Below are 24,810 nucleotides of genomic sequence, written 5' to 3' on the forward strand. Positions count from 1 at the left end.
GTAGAAAAGACAATATCCTAGGAATCCTAACCTTACTCCAAGAGTAACCTTTGGATTCACACCAATATAGGTATTTACGCCATATCTTATGGTAAATCTTTCTGGTAACAGGTTTCCTAGCCTGTATTAAGGTATCAATAACTGACTCAGAAAATCCACGTCTTGATAAAATCAAGCGTTCAATTTCCAAGCAGTCAGCTTCAGAGAAGTTAGATTTTGATGTTTGAAGGGACCCTGTATCAGAAGGTCCTGTTTCAGAGGTAGAGACCAAGGTGGACAGGATGACAGGTCCACCAGGTCTGCATACCAAGTCCTGCGTGGCCACGCAGGTGCTATTAGAATCACTGATGCTCTCTCTTGTTTGATTCTGGCAATCAATCGAGGAAGCAACGGGAAGGGTGGAAACACGTAAGCCATCCTGAAGTCCCAAGGTGCTGTCAGAGCATCTATCAGGACTGCTCCTGGATCCCTGGATCTGGACCCGTAACGAGGAAGCTTTGCGTTCTGTCGAGACGCCATGAGATCTATCTCTGGTTTGCCCCAACGTCGAAGTATTTGGGCAAAGACCTCCGAATGAAGTTCCCACTCCCCCAGATGAAAAGTCTGACGACTTAAGAAATCCGCCTCCCAGTTCTCCACTCCCGGGATGTGGATTGCTGACAGGTGGCAAGAGTGAGACTCTGCCCAGCAAATTATCTTTGATACTTCCATCATAGCTAGGGAGCTTCTTGTCCCTCCCTGATGGTTGATGTAAGCTACAGTCGTGATGTTGTCCGACTGAAACCTGATGAACCCCCTAGTTGTCAACTGGGGCCAAGCCAGGAGGGCATTGAGAACTGCTCTCAATTCCAGAATGTTTATTGGCAGGAGACTCTCCTCCTGACTCCATTGTCCCTGAGCCTTCAGAGAATTCCAGACGGCACCCCAACCTAGAAGGCTGGCGTCTGTTGTTACAATTGTCCAGTCTGGTCTGCTGAATGGCATCCCCCTGGACAGAAGTGGCCGAGAAAGCCACCATAGAAGAGAATTTCTGGTCTCTTGATCCAGATTCAGAGAAGGGGATAAGTCTGAGTAATCCCCATTCCACTGACTTAGCATGCACAGTTGCAGTGGTCTGAGGTGTAAGCGTGCAAAGGGTACTATGTCCATAGCCGCTACCATTAAGCCGATTACCTCCATGCATTGAGCCACTGACGGGTGTTGAATGGAATGAAGGGTGCGGCAAGCACTTTGAAGTCTTGTTAGCCTGTCCTCTGTCAGGTAAATCTTCATTTCTACAGAATCTATAAGAGTCCCCAGGAAGGGAACTCTTGTGAGTGGAACGAGTGAACTTTTCTTTTCGTTCACCTTCCATCCATGTGACCTTAGAAATGCCAGCACTAACTCTGTATGAGACTTGGCAGTTTGAAAGCTTGAAGCTTGTATCAGAATGTCGTCTAGGTATGGAGCTACCGAGATTCCCCGCGGTCTTAGTACCGCCAGAAGAGCACCCAGAACCTTTGTGAAGATTCTTGGAGCTGTAGCCAATCCGAATGGAAGAGCCACAAACTGGTAATGCCTGTCTAGGAAGGCAAACCTTAGGTAGCGATAATGATCTTTGTGAATCGGTATGTGAAGGTAAGCATCTTTTAAATCTACAGTGGTCATGTATTGACCCTCTTGGATCATAGGTAAAATTGTCCGAATAGTCTCCATCTTGAACGATGGAACTCTTAGGAATTTGTTTAGGATCTTTAAGTCCAGGATTGGTCTGAAAGTTCCCTCTTTTTTGGGAACCACAAACAGATTTGAGTAAAACCCCTGTCCCTGTTCCGATCGTGGAACTGGATGGATTACTCCCATTAACAAGAGCTCTTGTACGCAGCGTAGAAACGCCTCTTTCTTTGTCTGGATTGTTGACAATCTTGACAGATGAAGTCCAGAAGGTATCCCTGAGATATTATCTCTAGCGCCCAGGGATCCTGAACATCTCTTGCCCAAGCCTGGGCGAAGAGAGAAAGTCTGCCCCCCACTAGATCCGATCCCGGATCGGGGGCCCTCAATTCATGCTGTTTTAGGGGCAGCAGCAGGTTTCCTAGTCTGCTTGCCCTTGTTCCAGGACTGGTTAGGTTTCCAGCCTTGTCTGTAGCGAGCAACAGCTCCTTCCTGTTTTGGTGCAGAGGAGGTTGATGCTGCTCCTGCTTTGAAATTACGAAAGGAACGAAAATTAGACTGTCTAGTCTTGGCTTTGGCTTTGTCCTGAGGCAGGGCATGGCCTTTACCTCCTGTAATGTCAGCGATAATCTCTTTCAACCCGGGCCCGAATAAGGTCTGCCCTTTGAAAGGTATATTAAGCAATTTAGACTTAGAAGTAACATCAGCTGACCAGGATTTTAGCCACAGCGCCCTGCGTGCCTGAATGGCGAATCCTGAATTCTTCGCCGTAAGTTTAGTAAGATGTACTACGGCCTCCGAAATGAATGAATTAGATAGTTTAAGGACTCTAAGCCTGTCCGTAATGTCGTCCAGAGTAGCTGAACCAATGTTCTCTTCCAGAGACTCAATCCAGAATGCCGCTGCAGCCGTGATCGGCGCAATGCATGCAAGGGGTTGCAATATAAAACCTTGTTGAACAAACATTTTCTTAAGGTAACCCTCTAACTTTTTATCCATTGGATCTGAAAAAGCACAGCTATCCTCCACCGGGATAGTGGTACGCTTAGCTAAGGTAGAAACTGCTCCCTCCACCTTAGGGACCGTTTGCCATAAGTCCCTTGTGGTGGCGTCTATTGGAAACATTTTTCTAAATATCGGAGGGGGTGAGAACGGCACACCGGGTCTATCCCACTCCTTAGTAACAATTTCAGTAAGTCTCTTAGGTATAGGAAAAACCTCAGTACTCATCGGTACCGCAAAATATTTATCCAACCTACACATTTTCTCTGGTATTGCAACTGTGTTACAATCATTCAGAGCCGCTAACACCTCCCCTAGTAATACACGGAGGTTTTCCAGTTTAAATTTAAAATTTGAAATATCTGAATCCAGTCTGTTTGGATCAGAACCGTCACCCACAGAATGAAGTTCTCCGTCCTCATGTTCTGCCACCTGTGACGCAGTGTCTGACATGGCCCTAATATTATCAGCGCACTCTGTTCTCATCCCAGAGTGATCACGCTTACCTCTTAGTTCTGGTAATTTAGTCAAAACCTCAGTCATAACAGTAGCCATATCCTGTAATGTGATTTGTAATGGCCGCCCAGATGTACTCGGCGCTACAATATCACGCACCTCCCTCTGAGCGGGAGATGTAGGTACTGACACGTGAGGCGAGTTAGTCGGCATAACTCTCCCCTCGTTGTTTGGTGAAATTTGTTCAATTTGTACAGATTGACATTTATTTAAAGTAGCATCAATACAGTTAGTACATAAATTTCTATTGGGCTCCACTTTGGCATTGCAACAAATGACACAGGTATCATCCTCTGAATCAGACATGTTTAACACACTAGCAAATAAACTTGCAACTTGGAAATACAATTCAATTAGAATAATATTAAAACGTACTGTGCCTTTAAGAAGCACAGACGATCTATGACAGTTGAAAATTAATAAATTGAAACAGTTATAGCCTCAATCCTTGTAAACAACACAACTTTAGCAAAGGTTTAATCCCATTAGCAAAGATAACAAATTCTGAAAGCAGGAAACAAATTACAGAATAAACGTTTTTTATCTCAGTCAAACTATAATTCTCACAGCTCTGCTGAGAGAAATTACCTCCCTCAAAATAAGTTTTGAAGACCCCTGAGCTCTGTAGAGATGAACCGGATCATGCAGGGAATACAATGAGTTGCTGACTGAAATATTTGATGCATAGAAAAAGCGCCAAAAAACGGCCCCTCCCCCTCACACACAGCAGTGAGGGAGAACAGAAACTGTCAGAAAAACAGATTAAGCAACTGCCAAGTGGAAAAATAGTGCCCAAACATTTATTCACACAGTACCTCAGCAAATGAAAACGATTTTACATTCCAGCAAAAACGTTAAACATAATCTCTAGTTATTAAACAGCTTTATGTATTTCTTACAGTGTAATTCTAGTGAAGTACCATTCCCCAGAATACTGAAGTGTAAAGTATACATACATGACATTATATCGGTATGGCAGGATTTTCTCATCAATTCCATTGTCAGAAAATAAAAACTGCTACATACCTCTATGCAGATTCATCTGCCCGCTATCCCCTGATCTGAAGTTTACCTCACTCCTCAGATGGCCGAGAACAGCAATATGATCTTAACTACTCCGGCTAAAATCATAGCAAAACTCTGGTAGATTCTTCTTCAAACTCTGCCAGAGAGGTAATAACACACTCCGGTGCTATTTTAAAATAACAAACTTTTGATTGAAGATATAAAACTAAGTATAATCACCATAGTCCTCTCACACATCCTATCTAGTCGTTGGGTGCAAGAGAATGACTGGGAGTGACGTAGAGGGGAGGAGCTATATGCAGCTCTGCTGGGTGAATCCTCTTGCACTTCCTGTTGGGGAGGAGTAATATCCCAGAAGTAATGATGACCCGTGGACTGATCACACTTAACAGAAGAAATAGAACTTTCCAAGATAACAGCTTGATATCAATGGAATGAAGGGGTTCAAACGGAACACCCTGTAAAACGTTAAGAACTAAGTTCAAACTCCATGGCGGAGCAACAGTTTTAAACACAGGCTTGATCCTAGCTAAAGCCTGACAAAAAGCTTGAACGTCTGGAACTTCTGACAGACGTTTGTGTAAAAGAACGGACAGAGCTGAAATCTGTCCTTTTAAGGAACTAGCGGATAAACCCTTTTCTAAACCTTCTTGTAGAAAAGACAATATCCTAGGAATCCTAACCTTACTCCATGAGTAACTCTTGGATTCGCACCAATATAAGTATTTACGCCATATTTTGTGGTAAATCTTTCTGGTAACAGGCTTCCTAGCCTGTATTAAGGTATCAATAACTGACTCAGAAAAACCACGTTTTGATAAAATCAAGCGTTCAATTTCCAAGCAGTCAGCTTCAGAGAAATTAGATTTTGATGTTTGAAGGGACCCTGGATCAGAAGGTCCTGTTTCAGAGGTAGAGACCAAGGTGGACAGGAGGACATGTCCACTAGATCTGCATACCAAGTCCTGCGTGGCCATGCAGGCGCTATTAGAATCACTGATGCTCTCTCCTGCTTGATTCTGGCAATCAATCGAGGAAGCATCGGGAAGGGTGGAAACACATAAGCCATCCCGAAGGTCCAAGGTGCTGTCAAAGCATCTATCAGAACCGCTCCCGGATCCCTGGATCTGGACCCGTAACGAGGAAGCTTGGCGTTCTGTCGAGACGCCATGAGATCTATCTCTGGTTTGCCCCAACGTCGAAGTATTTGGGCAAAGACCTCCGGATGAAGTTCCCACTCCCCCGGATGAAAAGTCTGACGACTTAGGAAATCCGCCTCCCAGTTCTCCACTCCCGGGATGTGGATTGCTGACAGGTGGCAAGAGTGAGACTCTGCCCAGCGAATTATCTTTGATACTTCCATCATTGCTAGGGAGCTTCTTGTCCCTCCCTGATGGTTGATGTAAGCTACAGTCGTGATGTTGTCCGACTGAAACCTGATGAACCCCCGAGTTGTTAACTGGGGCCAAGCCAGAAGGGCATTGAGAACTGCTCTCAATTCCAGAATGTTTATTGGTAGGAGACTCTCCTCCTGATTCCATTGTCCCTGAGCCTTCAGAGAATTCCAGACAGCGCCCCAACCTAGTAGGCTGGCGTCTGTTGTTACAATTGTCCAGTCTGGCCTGCTGAATGGCATCCCCCTGGACAGATGTGGCCGAGAAAGCCACCATAGAAGAGAATTTCTGGTCTCTTGATCCAGATTCAGAGTAGGGGACAAGTCTGAGTAATCCCCATTCCACTGACTTAGCATGCACAATTGCAGCGGTCTGAGATGTAGGCGTGCAAAGGGTACTATGTCCATTGCCGCTACCATTAAGCCGATCACCTCCATGCATTGAGCTACTGACGGGTGTTGAATGGAATGAAGGACACGGCATGCATTTTGAAGCTTTGTTAACCTGTCTTCTGTCAGGTAAATCTTCATTTCTACAGAATCTATAAGAGTCCCCAAGAAGGGAACTCTTGTGAGTGGAAAGAGAGAACTCTTCTTTTCGTTCACCTTCCATCCATGCGACCTTAGAAATGCCAGTACTAACTCTGTATGAGACTTGGCAGTTTGAAAGCTTGAAGCTTGTATCAGAATGTCGTCTAGGTACGGAGCTACCGAAATTCCTCGCGGTCTTAGTACCGCCAGAAGAGCACCCAGAACCTTCGTGAAGATTCTTGGAGCCGTAGCCAATCCGAATGGAAGAGCTACAAACTGGTAATGCCTGTCTAGGAAGGCAAACCTTAGATACCGGTAATGATCTTTGTGAATCGGTATGTGAAGGTAAGCATCCTTTAAATCCACTGTGGTCATGTACTGACCCTTTTGGATCATGGGTAAGATTGTCCGAATAGTTTCCATCTTGAACGATGGGACTCTTAGGAATTTGTTTAGGATTTTTAAATCCAGGATTGGCCTGAAAGTTCCCTCTTTTTTGGGAACCACAAACAGATTTGAGTAAAACCCTTGTCCTTGTTCCGACCGCGGAACCGGATGGATCACTCCCATTAGTAAAAGATCTTGTACACAGCGTAGAAACGCTTCTTTCTTTATTTGGTTTGTTGACAACCTTGACAGATGAAATCTCCCTTTTGGGGGAGAGGATTTGAAGTCCAGAAGGTATCCCTGAGATATGATCTCTAACGCCCAGGGATCCTGGACATCTCTTGCCCAAGCCTGGGCGAAGAGAGAAAGTCTGCCCCCCACTAGATCCGTTCCTGGATCGGGGGCCCTCAATTCATGCTGTCTTAGGGGCAGCAGCAGGTTTCCTGGCCTGCTTGCCCTTGTTCCAGGACTGGTTAGGTCTCCCGCCTTGTCTGTAGCGAGCAACAGCTCCTTCCTGTTTTGGTGCAGAGGAAGTTGATGCTGCTCCTGCTTTGAAATTACGAAAGGAACGAAAATTAGACTGTCTAGCCTTAGGTTTGGCTCTGTCTTGAGGCAGTGCATGGCCTTTACCTCCTGTAATGTCAGCGATAATTTCTTTCAACCCGGGCCCGAATAAGGTCTGTCCTTTGAAAGGTATATTAAGCAATTTAGACTTAGAAGTAACGTCAGCTGACCAGGATTTTAGCCACAGTGCTCTGCGCGCCTGAATGGCGAATCCGGAATTCTTAGCCATAAGTTTAGTTAAATGTACTACGGCATCCGAAATAAATGAGTTAGCTAACTTAAGGGCTTTAAGCTTGTGTGTAATCTCATCTAATGGAGCTGATTCAAGTGTCTCTTCCAGAGACTCAAACCAAAATGCTGCTGCAGCCGTGACAGGCGCAATGCATGCAAGAGGATGCAATATAAAACCTTGTTGAACAAACATTTTCTTAAGGTAACCCTCTAACTTTTTATCCATTGGATCTGAAAAGGCACAGCTATCCTCCACCGGGATAGTGGTACGCTTAGCTAAAGTAGAAACTGCTCCCTCCACCTTAGGGACCATTTGCCATAAGTCCCGTGTGGTGGTGTCTATTGGAAACATCTTTCTAAATATCGGAGGGGGTGAGAACGGCACACCGGGTCTATCCCACTCCTTATTAACAATTTCAGTAAGTCTCTTAGGTATAGGAAAAACGTCAGTACTCGACGGTACCGCAAAATATTTATCCAACCTACACATTTTCTCTGGTATTGCAACTGTGTTACAATCATTCAGAGCCGCTAACACCTCCCCTAGTAATACACGGAGGTTTTCCAGCTTAAATTTAAAATTTGAAATGTCTGAATCCAGTTTCTTTGGATCAGAACCGTCACCCGCAGAATGAAGCTCTCCGTCCTCATGTTCTGCAAATTGTGACGCATTGTCTGACATGGCCCTAATATTATCAGCGCACTCTGTTCTCACCCCAGAGTGATCACGCTTACCTCTTAGTTCTGGTAATTTAGCCAAAACTTCAGTCATAACAGTAGCCATATCCTGTAATGTGATTTGTAATGGCCGCCCAGATGTACTCGGCGCTACAATATCACGCACCTCCCGAGCGGGAGATGCAGGTACTGACACGTGAGGCGAGTTAGTCGGCATAACTCTCCCCTCGTTGTTTGGTGAAATATGTTCAATTTGTACAGATTGACTTTTATTTAAAGTAGCATCAATGCAGTTAGTACATAAATTTCTATTGGGCTCCACTTTGGCTTTAGCACATATAGCACAGATATCTTCCTCTGAATCAGACATGTTTAACACACTAGCAAATAAACTAGCAACTTGGAAATACTTTTCAAGTAATTTACTATAATATGAAAACGTACTGTGCCTATAATAAGCACAGAAAAAGTTATGACAGTTGAAAATTAATAAACTGAGAAGTTATAGCATCAAATCTTTGTAAAAACACAATTTTAACAAAGGATTGCTCCCATTAGCAAAGGATAACTAACCCTGATAGCAGAAAAAACAATACAGAAATAAACGTTTTTTATCACAGTCAACTACAATCTCACAGCTCTGCTGTGAGTGATTACCTCCCTCAAAATAAGTTTTGAAGACCCCTGAGTTCTGTAGAGATGAACCGGATCATGCAGGGAAGACAATAAACTTCTGACTGAATTTTTTGATGCGTAGCAAAAGCGCCAAAAAAGGCCCCTCCCCCTCACACACAACAGTGAGAGAGATCAGTAAACTGTCTTAAATTAAATAAAACGACTGCCAAGTGGAAAAAAATAGTGCCCAAAACATTTTTTCACCCAGTACTTCAGAAAATTAAACGATTTTACATGCCAGCAAAAAACATTTAACATTAAATAAATTAAGTGTTATTAAAAAGCCTGTTGCTAGTCCCTGCAAATTAGGCTAAAGTCTTATGCATACAGTATAATTCCAGTGAAGTGCCATTCCCCAGAATACTGAAGTGTAAAATATACATACATGACATCAAAGAAAGTTAATGCAGCACCTGTGTCACAATGCTAGGTAGTGTTAATTATAAACTCACGTCAGTCCCACATGTATACATAGGTGCCTTGAAAACTCACTCCCCCATAAATGAGCTCCGTGTGGTCTGTAGTATAAACCTCCGGTATGCACGCTACTGACAACAGCTGATTCTGGGGACCCACCTCTGATATCCTGCTCCGGATCCTCTCACGAAGGTATCTGTGCGATCAACAATATCCTGGAGGTCGAGCAGCCGTGTGGATCCCTACAGCGTGTCAGCGTCTGAGCGGCTGATCCGGGGAAAACGTGACGTCACGATGTGGAGCAGGTGAACTAAACAGAACCGGGGAGAGTCCACAGCTTCACGAAAAGATTCCAAGTTCTTATGGCACCTTGTGGGGAGAATGTTCTACTGCCAATTTACCTTCCGTGCCTCAACCATATCCAAACGGTATCAATGAGAGAAAAGAAGAGCGTAGGCACCAGATGGTTTTTCAAAAATGCAAATGTCCTTTATTCAGGTGATAAAATGCAATGCAACAACGGATGCTAGGAAAAGCATAAACCTCAGGGCTTAGGTGGAGAAGTGGTCACCCACGTACCCTATTGCTGACATGTTTCGGCAAGAGCCGTAATCATAGCTATGATTACGGCTCTTGCCGAAACATGTCAGCAATAGGGTACGTGGGTGACCACTTCTCCACCTAAGCCCTGAGGTTTATGCTTTTCCTAGCATCCGTTGTTGCATTGCATTTTATCACCTGAATAAAGGACATTTGCATTTTTGAAAAACCATCTGGTGCCTACGCTCTTCTTTTCTCTCATTGATACATACATGACAGCCTGATACCAGTTGCTGCTACTGCATTTAAGGCTGAGTTTACATTATATCGGTATGGCAGAATTTTCTCATCAATTCCATTGTCAGAAAATAATAAGCTGCTACATACCTCTTTGCAGATTAATCTGCCCGCTGTCCCCTGATCTGAAGTTTACCTCTCCTCAGATGGCCGAGAAACAGCAATATGATCTTAACTACGCCGGCTAAAATCATAGAAAAAACTCAGGTAGATTCTTCTTCAAATTCTACCAGAGAAGGAATAACACACTCCGGTGCTATTATAAAATAACAAACTTTTGATTGAAGGTATGAAACTAAGTATAATCACCACAGTCCTCTCACACATCCTATCTATTCGTTGGGTGCAAGAGAATGACTGGGGGTGACGTAGAGGGGAGGAGCTATGTAGCAGCTCTGCTGGGTGAATCCTCTTGCACTTCCTGTTGGGGAGGAGTTAATATCCCAGAAGTAATGATGACCCGTGGACTGACCACACTTAACAGGAGAAATATTACCCTTTACAGCAAGCATGATACCAGTCGTTATTAAATCACTGTAATCAGGCTTACCTTAAACAAATCAGACACTGTCAGCATTTTGTAGCTTATCTCTCTAGAAAAAATTAAACTGCACATACATCAGAGCAGGTAATCCTGCACGCTATTCCCTCAGCTGAAGTTACCCATCTCTTCAGTTATATGTGAGAACAGCAGTGGACTTTAGTTACAAACCGCTAAGATCATCAAAAACCTCAGGCAGACTCTTCTTCAACTTTCTGCCTGAGGCCAAAATAGTACAACTCCGGTACCATTTGAAAATAATAAACTTTTGATTGAAGATAAACTACATTAATTCACCACATCTCTCTAGCTACTTCCCTTGTCGAGAGCTGCAAGAGAATGACTGGAGGTGGCAGTTAGGGGAGGAGCTATATAGACAGCTCTGCTGTGGGTGATCCTCTTGCAGCTTCCTGTTGGGAAGGAGAATATTCCACAAGTAATGGATGAATCCGTGGACTGGATACACCTTACAAGAGAAAGAGATGGGATTGGAGGTAGGTATTGATAAGTGCAGGAGGCGGAGAGCAGGATGCCAACACCGCCGCCACGTTTCCCATCCCATCAACCTGATACATCCCATTAAGCTTAAATAAGTAGCGATTTGTGCAAATTAAATTCTTGTCTAATTCTCAGCGCGGTCACTTAAAGATGGTCACTTAGACAGATGGGAGCTTAGAGAGATGGAATACTCTGCAAACGCTCAGGCCCCAGTCTTTATCTAATATTCCACCAAATATTCAGAAATTGTGTTCATCCCATCAACCTCATACACCCCATTAAAATAGAAAGTAGTTATTGGTGTAGTTATTATAAACTTTTTTTTTAAATTCTTGTACATACATACTGTCACTTGTAAATACATTTAGTTATTATATAATTTATGTATGTCTCTGTATCTCTTAAAACAAGTTAGTTTAACCTCCTTTTTGCTAGTACAACTGATTTACTGTGTCACAAAATGATGTAGGTCTAAAAAGTGTGTCACCAAGGTGAAAAGTTTGGAAAGCTCTGCTCTATAGGGATAGTAGTTCTCTTAGCCAAGGTTGAAACAGCTCCTTCTACCTTAGGAACAGTTTGCCAAACCTCTTTAACCGAGTCAGCTATAGGAAACATCTTCTTGAAAATAGGAGAAGGAGAGAAAGGAATACCAGGTCTCTCCCATTCTCTATTAAAGGGATAGTAAACCCAAAAATTATTTTCAATTCTTTAAAAACTTCTTTATATAATAAAGCAGTTTGTAATTGGTACCTTTGTACAGTTACCTTTCCATTTCTTGTAATTTTAATTGAAATATTAATTCTGTGCCAAACCCATTTTCTGCTCATTACTATGGAGCCTGTTATGATGTTCTACCTAGGTAGAAACACCATGGCGGCCCACATGCGCAATTCAACTATTTGTATTAACACATGAGCAGACTCGCCCCCTGTCTCCAGCAGTGCTCTCAGCTGTCTACTGAGAGGAGGCATTAGCATAAGTTCTCACCGGCTAATTAGTATACTAGAGCTGCATCTGTAGCCAAGTCACAGAAACCGGCATCAGCAGACTCACTGAGAATCATTCCTGAGCATCGCTTGGAGGGGCAGCTTCACACAGGCAGTGGAGGAAACATTTAGGAGAGCAGCGTGTAGGTTACAATTCTTCCCTGCCTGTAATTTAGTGCATCTGTGCTTCAGACATGGAATACAGCGGTGAGTATGAGCGCTCTGTTTATTTAAGCTGTCGGGCTCATATCCCCCTCCCTCTTGCTGTGTTTGCTTTCATGTGTAATTGGAGCCCTCACTAATCAAGCAAACACAGCAATAGAGAGGGGGAAAATAAGCCGGACAGTTTAAATTAACAGAGCTTTCACACTGCTATTCCATGTCTGAAACACAGCACTAAATCACAGGCAGGGAAGAATTGTACTCTGCTCTCATTAGTGCAGGGCTGAACTGGGACAAAAACAGTTGAATCTTGAATAGCTCCAAGCTAAGGTTATTTTATTTCCTGTCTCCTCTTATTTGCCTGTGTGAAGCTGCCCCTCCATGCAATACTTATATCTCTGCTACAGATGAATAGGCAGTGTGAACAGCTGTACATTAACATTGAGACAGAGCATGCAATGTTGACTGAAAGTAATATTGAAATTAAGCCGCTTCACCATTGGATCGGGGGCGGATGCTGGATTTACATAAGCCATGCCTCATTTTATGGGCGGTCTTTACCACTCATTTTATGATATTTTAATCTTTAAAAATAAGGTATGTAAAAGCTTCATTTAAAAAAAAAAAATTGAATGGCATTTATAACAGTAATTACAATAATATAGTTTAATTTGGTTCAAATAGGAATCAATTTCTAACCCTTTAATAATTTCAGAGGCCTTCTTAGGAACTGGAAAACATCTGTAAAGGAAGGTACCTTATAATATCTGTCTAATTTGCTAGACTTTATGGGGAACAACCATCACTGTGGAGTCAATATCATCTAGGGTAATTAAAACCTCCCTAAGTAAGAGATGAAGATGTTCCAGTTTAAACCTGAAAGATACCACTTCTGAGTCGGTCAAAGAAGATTTCTCCTTCAGATGCCAGAGCAGGAACCTCTTCCTCCGATCTGTGAGAAGAGACTTCTGAGATAGCTACCACAGCATAAGAAATCTCGCTAACTGCAGATATATACTCTCTTACAATGGTAATTTTTTGGACACTTGGGGAGAAAGTTGCTTCAGAAATTGACCCTCATCAGAGGACTCTTGGACAACATCTGTGTGAGAGGAGATTGACTCAGCAAAAAGGTTATCCCTAAAATTCACAGTCCTTTCAATACATGTAGGACAGAAAGGGATTGGTGAAAATAAACTTAGCAACATAACTCCAGCCCCAGTGCCTGCACCTAATCCCTGCCCAAGTAAGACTTCTTTTCTGAAAGTCTGAAACTGTCCCCACATAAGTAAGGTTTACTATTAACCCCTTATGTACCGTAATTCTAATGAAACAAAACACTGAGACTCCTTAGATCCCAGAAAAAAGCAGCACTTACCTCAAACACTGCCTGGCAGTAGGGCAGTTCCCAAGCTTGAGAGGTCCTCTTCCTCACATTGGCCTGAGAGATAAGCAATGCTGAGTCAGTAATAATCTCAGGCTGAAGGAAATGGGGCAGCTGAAAATGGGAGGCGCAGTGAGAATTATGTCCCACCAGTTCCCATAGCTCTAAAGCCACCACAGCTCTACTGTAGAGACTGATATGGACTAGGCTACACCCCAGAACAAAGTAGCACTCTCTGGCACTACTCATAGAATAAAAAACTCTTGATTGAAGAATCTAAACTAACACCTCATTACCTGCTTCCTATCACTAACGTAGGCAAAGAGAATGACTGGAGTGGGAGGGAAGGGAGGAGCTATTTAACAGCTCTGCTGTGGTGCTCTTTGCCTCTTCCTGCTGACCAGGAAGTGAATATCCCATAAGTAATGAAGATGATCCGTGGACTCATTGTGTCTTTAAGAAGAAAACAGCACAGTTACATACACAATAACTGTGCTGTAAAAAAAAAAGAAAAAAATCATCACAAAAGCCCTAAATACATGAAAAGCCTCCTGGTAATCCCTAAAACTAGTACAGCACTGAAGCCTTTGTGTAAAAGGGATTCAAAAGCCACAATTATACTTTCATGATTTAGATTGTAAATTTAAATACATTTTAAAAAAAAACTCAATGTTACTTTGATCTTTCTGGTCTCCTTTATTGAAGGCTCAAAGGTGTAAATGTATATTGAGAACTAGAGGGCATCAGTGTTTGCAACCATTCATAACATTGTTACAAACCCAACAGCTCAAGTACTCAAGACGTTCACAACTCTAAGACTACTTCAGTATGCCTGTAACAAAGCCTTACACCAGACTACTTCAGTATGCCTGTAACAACGCCTTACACCAGACTACTTCAGTATGCCTGTAACAAAACCTTACACCAGACTACTTCAGTATGTCTGTAACAAAGCCTTACACCAGACTACTTCAGTATGCCTGTAACAAAACCTTACACCAGACTACTTCAGTATGCCTGTAACAAAGTCTTACACCAGACTACTTCAGTATACCTGTAACAACGCCTTACACCAGACTACTTCAGTATGCCTGTAACAAAGCCTTACACCAGACTACTTCAGTATGCCTGTAACAAAGTCTTACACCAGACTACTTCAGTATGCCTGTAACAAAGTCTTACACCAGACTACTTCAGTATGCCTGTAACAACGCCTTACACCAGACTACTTCAGTATGCCTGTAACAAAGCCTTACACCAGACTACTTCAGTATGCCTGTAACAAAGCCTTACACCAGACTACTTCAGTATGCCTGTAACAAAACCTTACACCAGACTACTTCAGTATGTCTGTAACAAAGCCTTACACCAGACTACTTCAGTATGCCTGTAACAAAACCTTACACCAGACTACTTCAGTATGCCTGTAACAAAGTCTTACACCAGACTACTTCAGTATGCCTGTAACAAAACCTTACACCAGACTACTTCAGTATGCCTGTAACAAAGCCTTACACCAGACTACTTCAGTATGCCTGTAACAAAACCTTACACCTGACTACTTCAGTATGCCTGTAACAAAGCCTTACACCAGACTACTTCAGTATGCCTGTAACAAAACCTTACACCAGACTACTTCAGTATGCCTGTAACAAAACCTTACACCAGACTACTTCAGTATGCCTGTAACAAAGCCTTACACCAGACTACTTCAGTATGCCTGTAACAAAGCCTTACACCAGACTACTTCAGTATGCCTGTAACAAAGCCTTACACAAGACTACTTCAGTATGCCTGTAACAAAGCCTTACACAAGACTACTTCAGTATGCCTGTAACAAAGCCTTACACCAGACTACTTCAGTATGCCTGTAACAACGCCTTACACAAGACTACTTCAGTATGTCTGTAACAAAACCTTACACCAGACTACTTCAGTATGCCTGTAACAAAACCTTACACCAGACTACTTCAGTATGTCTGTAACAAAGCCTTACACCAGACTACTTCAGTATGTCTGTAACAAAGCCTTACACCAGACTACTTCAGTATGTCTGTAACAAAGCCTTACACCAGACTACTTCAGTATACCTGTAACAAAGCCTTACACCAGACTACTTCAGTATGCCTGTAACAAAGCCTTACACCAGACTACTTCAGTATGCCTGTAACAAAGCCTTACACCAGACTACTTCAGTATACCTGTAACAAAGCCTTACACCAGACTACTTCAGTATGTCTGTAACAAAGCCTTACACCAGACTACTTCAGTATGCCTGTAACAAAGCCTTACACCAGACTACTTCAGTATGCCTGTAACAAAACCTTACACCAGACTACTTCAGTATACCTGTAACAAAACCTTACACCTGACTACTTCAGTATGTCTGTAACAAAGCCTTACACCAGACTACTTCAGTATGTCTGTAACAAAGCCTTACACCAGACTACTTCAGTATGTCTGTAACAAAGCCTTACACCAGACTACTTCAGTATGCCTGTAACAAAACCTTACACCAGACTACTTCAGTATGCCTGTAACAAAACCTTACACCAGACTACTTCAGTATGCCTGTAACAAAGCCTTACACCAGACTACTTCAGTATACCTGTAACAAAACCTTACACCAGACTACTTCAGTATGTCTGTAACAACGCCTTACACCAGACTACTTCAGTATGTCTGTAACAAAGCCTTACACCAGACTACTTCAGTATGTCTGTAACAAACCCTTACACAAGACTACTTCAGTATGCCTGTAACAAAGCCTTACACAAGACTACTTCAGTATGCCTGTAACAAAACCTTACACCTGACTACTTCAGTATGCCTGTAACAAAGCCTTACACCAGACTACTTCAGTATGCCTGTAACAAAACCTTACACCAGACTACTTCAGTATGCCTGTAACAAAGCCTTACACCAGACTACTTCAGTATGTCTGTAACAACGCCTTACACCAGACTACTTCAGTATACCTGTAACAAAGCCTTACACCAGACTACTTCAGTATTTCTGTAACAAAACCTTACACCAGACTACTTCAGTATGTCTGTAACAAAGCCTTACACCAGACTACTTCAGTATGCCTGTAACAAAGCCTTACACCAGACTACTTCAGTATGCCTGTAACAATACCTTACACCAGACTACTTCAGTATGTCTGTAACAACGCCTTACACCAGACTACTTCAGTATGTCTGTAACAATACCTTACACCAGACTACTTCAGTATGCCTGTAACAACTCCTTACACCAGACTACTTCAGTATGCCTGTAACAAAGCCTTACACCAGACTACTTCAGTATGTCTGTAACAACTCCTTACACCAGACTTCAGTATGCCTGTAACAAAGCCTTACACCAGACTACTTCAGTATGCCTGTAACAATACCTTACACCAGACTACTTCAGTATACCTGTAACAAAGCCTTACACCAGACTACTTCAGTATGCCTGTAACAAAACCTTACACCAGACTACTTCAGTATGCCTGTAACAAAGCCTTACACCAGACTACTTCAGTATGCCTGTAACAATACCTTACACAAGACTACTTCAGTATGCCTGTAACAAAGCCTTACACCAGACTACTTCAGTATGCCTGTAACAACGCCTTACACCAGACTACTTCAGTATGTCTGTAACAAAGCCTTACACCAGACTACTTCAGTATGCCTGTAACAAAACCTTACACCAGACTACTTCAGTATGCCTGTAACAAAACCTTACACCAGACTACTTCAGTATACCTGTAACAAAGCCTTACACCAGACTACTTCAGTATGCCTGTAACAAAGCCTTACACAAGACTACTTCAGTATGCCTGTAACAAAGCCTTACACCAGACTACTTCAGTATGCCTGTAACAAAACCTTACACAAGACTACTTCAGTATGCCTGTAACAAAGCCTTACACCAGACTACTTCAGTATGTCTGTAACAAAGCCTTACACCAGACTACATCAGTATGCCTGTAACAAAGCCTTACACCAGACTACTTCAGTATGTCTGTAACAAAGCCTTACACCAGACTACTTCAGTATGTCTGTAACAAAGTCTTACACCAGACTACTTCAGTATGCCTGTAACAAAGCCTTACACCAGACTACTTCAGTATGCCTGTAACAAAGCCTTACACCAGACTACTTCAGTATGCCTGTAACAAAGCCTTACACCAGACTACTTCAGTATGTCTGTAACAAAGCCTTACACCAGACTACATCAGTATGCCTGTAACAAAGCCTTACACCAGACTACTTCAGTATGTCTGTAACAAAGCCTTACACCAGACTACTTCAGTATGTCTGTAACAAAGTCTTACACCAGACTACTTCAGTATGCCTGTAACAAAGCCTTACACCAGACTACTTCAGTATGCCTGTAACAAAGCCTTACACCAGACTACTTCAGTATGCCTGTAACAAAGCCTTACACCAGACTACTTCAGTATGCCTGTAACAAAGCCTTACACCAGACTACATCAGTATGCCTGTAACAAAGCCTTACACCAGACTACTTCAGTATGTCTGTAACAAAGCCTTACACCAGACTACTTCAGTATGTCTGTAACAAAGTCTTACACCAGACTACTTCAGTATGCCTGTAACAAAGCCTTACACCAGACTACTTCAGTATGCCTGTAACAAAGCCTTACACCTGACTACTTCAGTATGCCTGTAACAAAGCCTTACACCAGACTACTTCAGTATGCCTGTAACAAAACCTTACACCAGACTACTTCAGTATGCCTGTAACAAAACCTTACACAAGACTACTTCAGTATGCCTGTAACAAAGCCTTACACCAGACTACTTCAGTATGTCTGTAACAAAGCCTTACACCAGACTACATCAGTATGCCTGTAACAAAGCCTTACACCAGACTACTTCAGTATGTCTGTAACAAAGCCTTACACCAGACTACTTCAGTATGTCTGTAACAAAGTCTTACACCAGACTACTTCAGTATGCCTGTAACAAAGCCTTACACCAGACTACTTCAGTATGTCTGTAACAAAGCCTTACACCAGACTACATCAGTATGCCTGTAACAAAGCCTTACACCAGACTACATCAGTATACCTGTAACAAAACCTTACACCAGACTACTTCAGTATGCCTGTAACCACTCAGTATGCCTGTAACAAAACCTTACACCAGACTACTTCAGTATGCCTGTAACAAAACCTTACACCAGACTACTTCAGTATGCCTGTAACAAAGCCTTACACCAGACTACTTCAGTATGCCTGTAACAAAGCCTTACACCAGACTACTTCAGTATGCCTGTAACAAAGCCTTACACAAGACTACTTCAGTATGCCTGTAACAAAGCCTTACACAAGACTACTTCAGTATGCCTGTAACAAAGCCTTACACCAGACTACTTCAGTATGCCTGTAACAACGCCTTACACAAGACTACTTCAGTATGTCTGTAACAAAACCTTACACCAGACTACTTCAGTATGCCTGTAACAAAACCTTACACCAGACTACTTCAGTATGTCTGTAACAAAGCCTTACACCAGACTACTTCAGTATGTCTGTAACAAAGCCTTACACCAGACTACTTCAGTATGTCTGTAACAAAGCCTTACACCAGACTACTTCAGTATACCTGTAACAAAGCCTTACACCAGACTACTTCAGTATGCCTGTAACAAAGCCTTACACCAGACTACTTCAGTATGCCTGTAACAAAGCCTTACACCAGACTACTTCAGTATACCTGTAACAAAGCCTTACACCAGACTACTTCAGTATGTCTGTAACAAAGCCTTACACCAGACTACTTCAGTATGCCTGTAACAAAGCCTTACACCAGACTACTTCAGTATGCCTGTAACAAAACCTTACACCAGACTACTTCAGTATACCTGTAACAAAACCTTACACCTGACTACTTCAGTATGTCTGTAACAAAGCCTTACACCAGACTACTTCAGTATGTCTGTAACAAAGCCTTACACCAGACTACTTCAGTATGTCTGTAACAAAGCCTTACACCAGACTACTTCAGTATGCCTGTAACAAAACCTTACACCAGACTACTTCAGTATGCCTGTAACAAAACCTTACACCAGACTACTTCAGTATGCCTGTAACAAAGCCTTACACCAGACTACTTCAGTATACCTGTAACAAAACCTTACACCAGACTACTTCAGTATGTCTGTAACAACGCCTTACACCAGACTACTTCAGTATGTCTGTAACAAAGCCTTACACCAGACTACTTCAGTATGTCTGTAACAAACCCTTACACAAGACTACTTCAGTATGCCTGTAACAAAGCCTTACACAAGACTACTTCAGTATGCCTGTAACAAAACCTTACACCTGACTACTTCAGTATGCCTGTAACAAAGCCTTACACCAGACTACTTCAGTATGCCTGTAACAAAACCTTACACCAGACTACTTCAGTATGCCTGTAACAAAGCCTTACACCAGACTACTTCAGTATGTCTGTAACAACGCCTTACACCAGACTACTTCAGTATACCTGTAACAAAGCCTTACACCAGACTACTTCAGTATTTCTGTAACAAAACCTTACACCAGACTACTTCAGTATGTCTGTAACAAAGCCTTACACCAGACTACTTCAGTATGCCTGTAACAAAGCCTTACACCAGACTACTTCAGTATGCCTGTAACAATACCTTACACCAGACTACTTCAGTATGTCTGTAACAACGCCTTACACCAGACTACTTCAGTATGTCTGTAACAATACCTTACACCAGACTACTTCAGTATGCCTGTAACAACTCCTTACACCAGACTACTTCAGTATGCCTGTAACAAAGCCTTACACCAGACTACTTCAGTATGTCTGTAACAACTCCTTACACCAGACTTCAGTATGCCTGTAACAAAGCCTTACACCAGACTACTTCAGTATGCCTGTAACAATACCTTACACCAGACTACTTCAGTATACCTGTAACAAAGCCTTACACCAGACTACTTCAGTATGCCTGTAACAAAACCTTACACCAGACTACTTCAGTATGCCTGTAACAAAGCCTTACACCAGACTACTTCAGTATGCCTGTAACAATACCTTACACAAGACTACTTCAGTATGCCTGTAACAAAGCCTTACACCAGACTACTTCAGTATGCCTGTAACAACGCCTTACACCAGACTACTTCAGTATGTCTGTAACAAAGCCTTACACCAGACTACTTCAGTATGCCTGTAACAAAACCTTACACCAGACTACTTCAGTATGCCTGTAACAAAACCTTACACCAGACTACTTCAGTATACCTGTAACAAAGCCTTACACCAGACTACTTCAGTATGCCTGTAACAAAGCCTTACACAAGACTACTTCAGTATGCCTGTAACAAAGCCTTACACCAGACTACTTCAGTATGCCTGTAACAAAACCTTACACAAGACTACTTCAGTATGCCTGTAACAAAGCCTTACACCAGACTACTTCAGTATGTCTGTAACAAAGCCTTACACCAGACTACATCAGTATGCCTGTAACAAAGCCTTACACCAGACTACTTCAGTATGTCTGTAACAAAGCCTTACACCAGACTACTTCAGTATGTCTGTAACAAAGTCTTACACCAGACTACTTCAGTATGCCTGTAACAAAGCCTTACACCAGACTACTTCAGTATGCCTGTAACAAAGCCTTACACCAGACTACTTCAGTATGCCTGTAACAAAGCCTTACACCAGACTACTTCAGTATGTCTGTAACAAAGCCTTACACCAGACTACATCAGTATGCCTGTAACAAAGCCTTACACCAGACTACTTCAGTATGTCTGTAACAAAGCCTTACACCAGACTACTTCAGTATGTCTGTAACAAAGTCTTACACCAGACTACTTCAGTATGCCTGTAACAAAGCCTTACACCAGACTACTTCAGTATGCCTGTAACAAAGCCTTACACCAGACTACTTCAGTATGCCTGTAACAAAGCCTTACACCAGACTACTTCAGTATGCCTGTAACAAAGCCTTACACCAGACTACATCAGTATGCCTGTAACAAAGCCTTACACCAGACTACTTCAGTATGTCTGTAACAAAGCCTTACACCAGACTACTTCAGTATGTCTGTAACAAAGTCTTACACCAGACTACTTCAGTATGCCTGTAACAAAGCCTTACACCAGACTACTTCAGTATGCCTGTAACAAAGCCTTACACCTGACTACTTCAGTATGCCTGTAACAAAGCCTTACACCAGACTACTTCAGTATGCCTGTAACAAAACCTTACACCAGACTACTTCAGTATGCCTGTAACAAAACCTTACACAAGACTACTTCAGTATGCCTGTAACAAAGCCTTACACCAGACTACTTCAGTATGTCTGTAACAAAGCCTTACACCAGACTACATCAGTATGCCTGTAACAAAGCCTTACACCAGACTACTTCAGTATGTCTGTAACAAAGCCTTACACCAGACTACTTCAGTATGTCTGTAACAAAGTCTTACACCAGACTACTTCAGTATGCCTGTAACAAAGCCTTACACCAGACTACTTCAGTATGTCTGTAACAAAGCCTTACACCAGACTACATCAGTATACCTGTAACAAAGCCTTACACCAGACTACATCAGTATACCTGTAACAAAACCTTACACCAGACTACTTCAGTATGCCTGTAACAAAGCCTTACACCAGACTACTTCAGTATGCCTGTAACAACGCCTTACACCAGACTACTTCAGTATGTCTGTAACAAAGCCTTACACCAGACTACTTCAGTATGCCTGTAACAAAACCTTACACCAGACTACTTCAGTATGCCTGTAACAAAACCTTACACCAGACTACTTCAGTATACCTGTAACAAAGCCTTACACCAGACTACTTCAGTATGCCTGTAACAAAGCCTTACACAAGACTACTTCAGTATGCCTGTAACAAAGCCTTACACCAGACTACTTCAGTATGCCTGTAACAATACCTTACACCAGACTACTTCAGTATGCCTGTAACAAAGCCTTACACCAGACTACTTCAGTATGCCTGTAACAAAGCCTTACACCAGACTACTTCAGTATGCCTGTAACAAAGCCTTACACCAGACTACTTCAGTATGCCTGTAACAAAGCCTTACACCAGACTACTTCAGTATGTCTGTAACAAAGTCTTACACCAGACTACTTCAGTATGTCTGTAACAAAGCCTTACACCAGACTACTTCAGTATGCCTGTAACAAAACCTTACACCAGACTACTTCAGTATGCCTGTAACAAAGCCTTACACCAGACTACTTCAGTATGCCTGTAACAAAGTCTTACACCAGACTACTTCAGTATGCCTGTAACAAAGCCTTACACCAGACTACTTCAGTATGCCTGTAACAATACCTTACACCAGACTACTTCAGTATGTCTGTAACAAAGCCTTACACCAGACTACTTCAGTATGTCTGTAACAAAGTCTTACACCAGACTACATCAGTATGCCTGTAACAAAGCCTTACACCAGACTACTTCAGTATGCCTGTAACAAAGCCTTACACCAGACTACTTCAGTATGCCTGTAACAAAGTCTTACACCAGACTACTTCAGTATGTCTGTAACAAAGTCTTACACCAGACTACTTCAGTATGTCTGTAACAAAGCCTTACACCAGACTACTTCAGTATGCCTGTAACAACGCCTTACACCAGACTACTTCAGTATGTCTGTAACAAAGCCTTACACAAGACTACTTCAGTATGCCTGTAACAAAACCTTACACAAGACTACTTCAGTATGCCTGTAACAAAGCCTTACACCAGACTACTTCAGTATGCCTGTAACAAAACCTTACACCAGACTACTTCAGTATGCCTGTAACAAAACCTTACACAAGACTACTTCAGTATGCCTGTAACAAAGCCTTACACAAGACTACTTCAGTATGCCTGTAACAAAGGCTTACACCAGACTACTTCAGTATGCCTGTAACAATACCTTACACCAGACTACTTCAGTATGTCTGTAACAAAGCCTTACACCAGACTACTTCAGTATGTCTGTAACAAAACCTTACACCAGACTACTTCAGTATACCTGTAACAAAGCCTTACACCAGACTACTTCAGTATGTCTGTAACAAAGCCTTACACCAGACTACTTCAGTATGTCTGTAACAAAGCCTTACACCAGACTACTTCAGTATGTCTGTAACAAAACCTTACACCAGACTACTTCAGTATGTCTGTAACAAAGCCTTACACCAGACTACTTCAGTATGTCTGTAACAAAACCTTACACCAGACTACTTCAGTATGTCTGTAACAAAACCTTACACCAGACTACTTCAGTATGTCTGTAACAACGCCTTACACAAGACTACTTCAGTATGTCTGTAACAACGCCTTACACCAGACTACTTCAGTATGCCTGTAACAAAGCCTTACACCAGACTACTTCAGTATGCCTGTAACAAAACCTTACACCTGACTACTTCAGTATGCCTGTAACAAAACCTTACACCAGACTACTTCAGTATGCCTGTAACAAAACCTTACACCTGACTACTTCAGTATGCCTGTAACAAAACCTTACACCAGACTACTTCAGTATGCCTGTAACAAAACCTTACACCAGACTACTTCAGTATGCCTGTAACAAAGCCTTACACCAGACTACTTCAGTATGCCTGTAACAAAGCCTTACACAAGACTACTTCAGTATGCCTGTAACAAAGCCTTACACCAGACTACTTCAGTATGCCTGTAACAAACCCTTACACAAGACTACTTCAGTATGCCTGTAACAAAGCCTTACACCAGACTACTTCAGTATGCCTGTAACAAAGCCTTACACTAGACTACTTCAGTATGTCTGTAACAAAGCCTTACACCAGACTACTTCAGTATGCCTGTAACAAAGCCTTACACCAGACTACTTCAGTATGCCTGTAACAAAGCCTTACACCAGACTACTTCAGTATGCCTGTAACAAAGCCTTACACCAGACTACTTCAGTATGCCTGTAACAATGCCTTACACCAGACTACTTCAGTATGTCTGTAACAACGCCTTACACCAGACTACTTCAGTATGTCTGTAACAAAGCCTTACACCAGACTACTTCAGTATGCCTGTAACAAAGCCTTACACCAGACTACTTCAGTATGCCTGTAACAAAGCCTTACACCAGACTACTTCAGTATGCCTGTAACAAAGCCTTACACCAGACTACTTCAGTATGCCTGTAACAAAACCTTACACCAGACTACTTCAGTATGCCTGTAACAAAGCCTTACACCAGACTACTTCAGTATGCCTGTAACAAAACCTTACACTAGACTACTTCAGTATGTCTGTAACAAAGCC

General features: G+C 42.3%; 1 protein-coding gene across 2 annotated transcripts in view; it reads right to left on the minus strand.

Annotated features, from left to right (window-relative positions):
- Nucleotides 1–24,810, minus strand: part of PLEKHA5 (pleckstrin homology domain containing A5) — a 1,264,477-nt gene that overhangs the window by 656,005 nt on the left and 583,662 nt on the right. The gene's annotated exons all lie outside the window — the stretch shown is intronic.

Source organism: Bombina bombina, chromosome 6 (assembly GCF_027579735.1).
Source record: "Bombina bombina isolate aBomBom1 chromosome 6, aBomBom1.pri, whole genome shotgun sequence".
Classification (NCBI taxonomy): domain Eukaryota; kingdom Metazoa; phylum Chordata; class Amphibia; order Anura; family Bombinatoridae; genus Bombina; species Bombina bombina.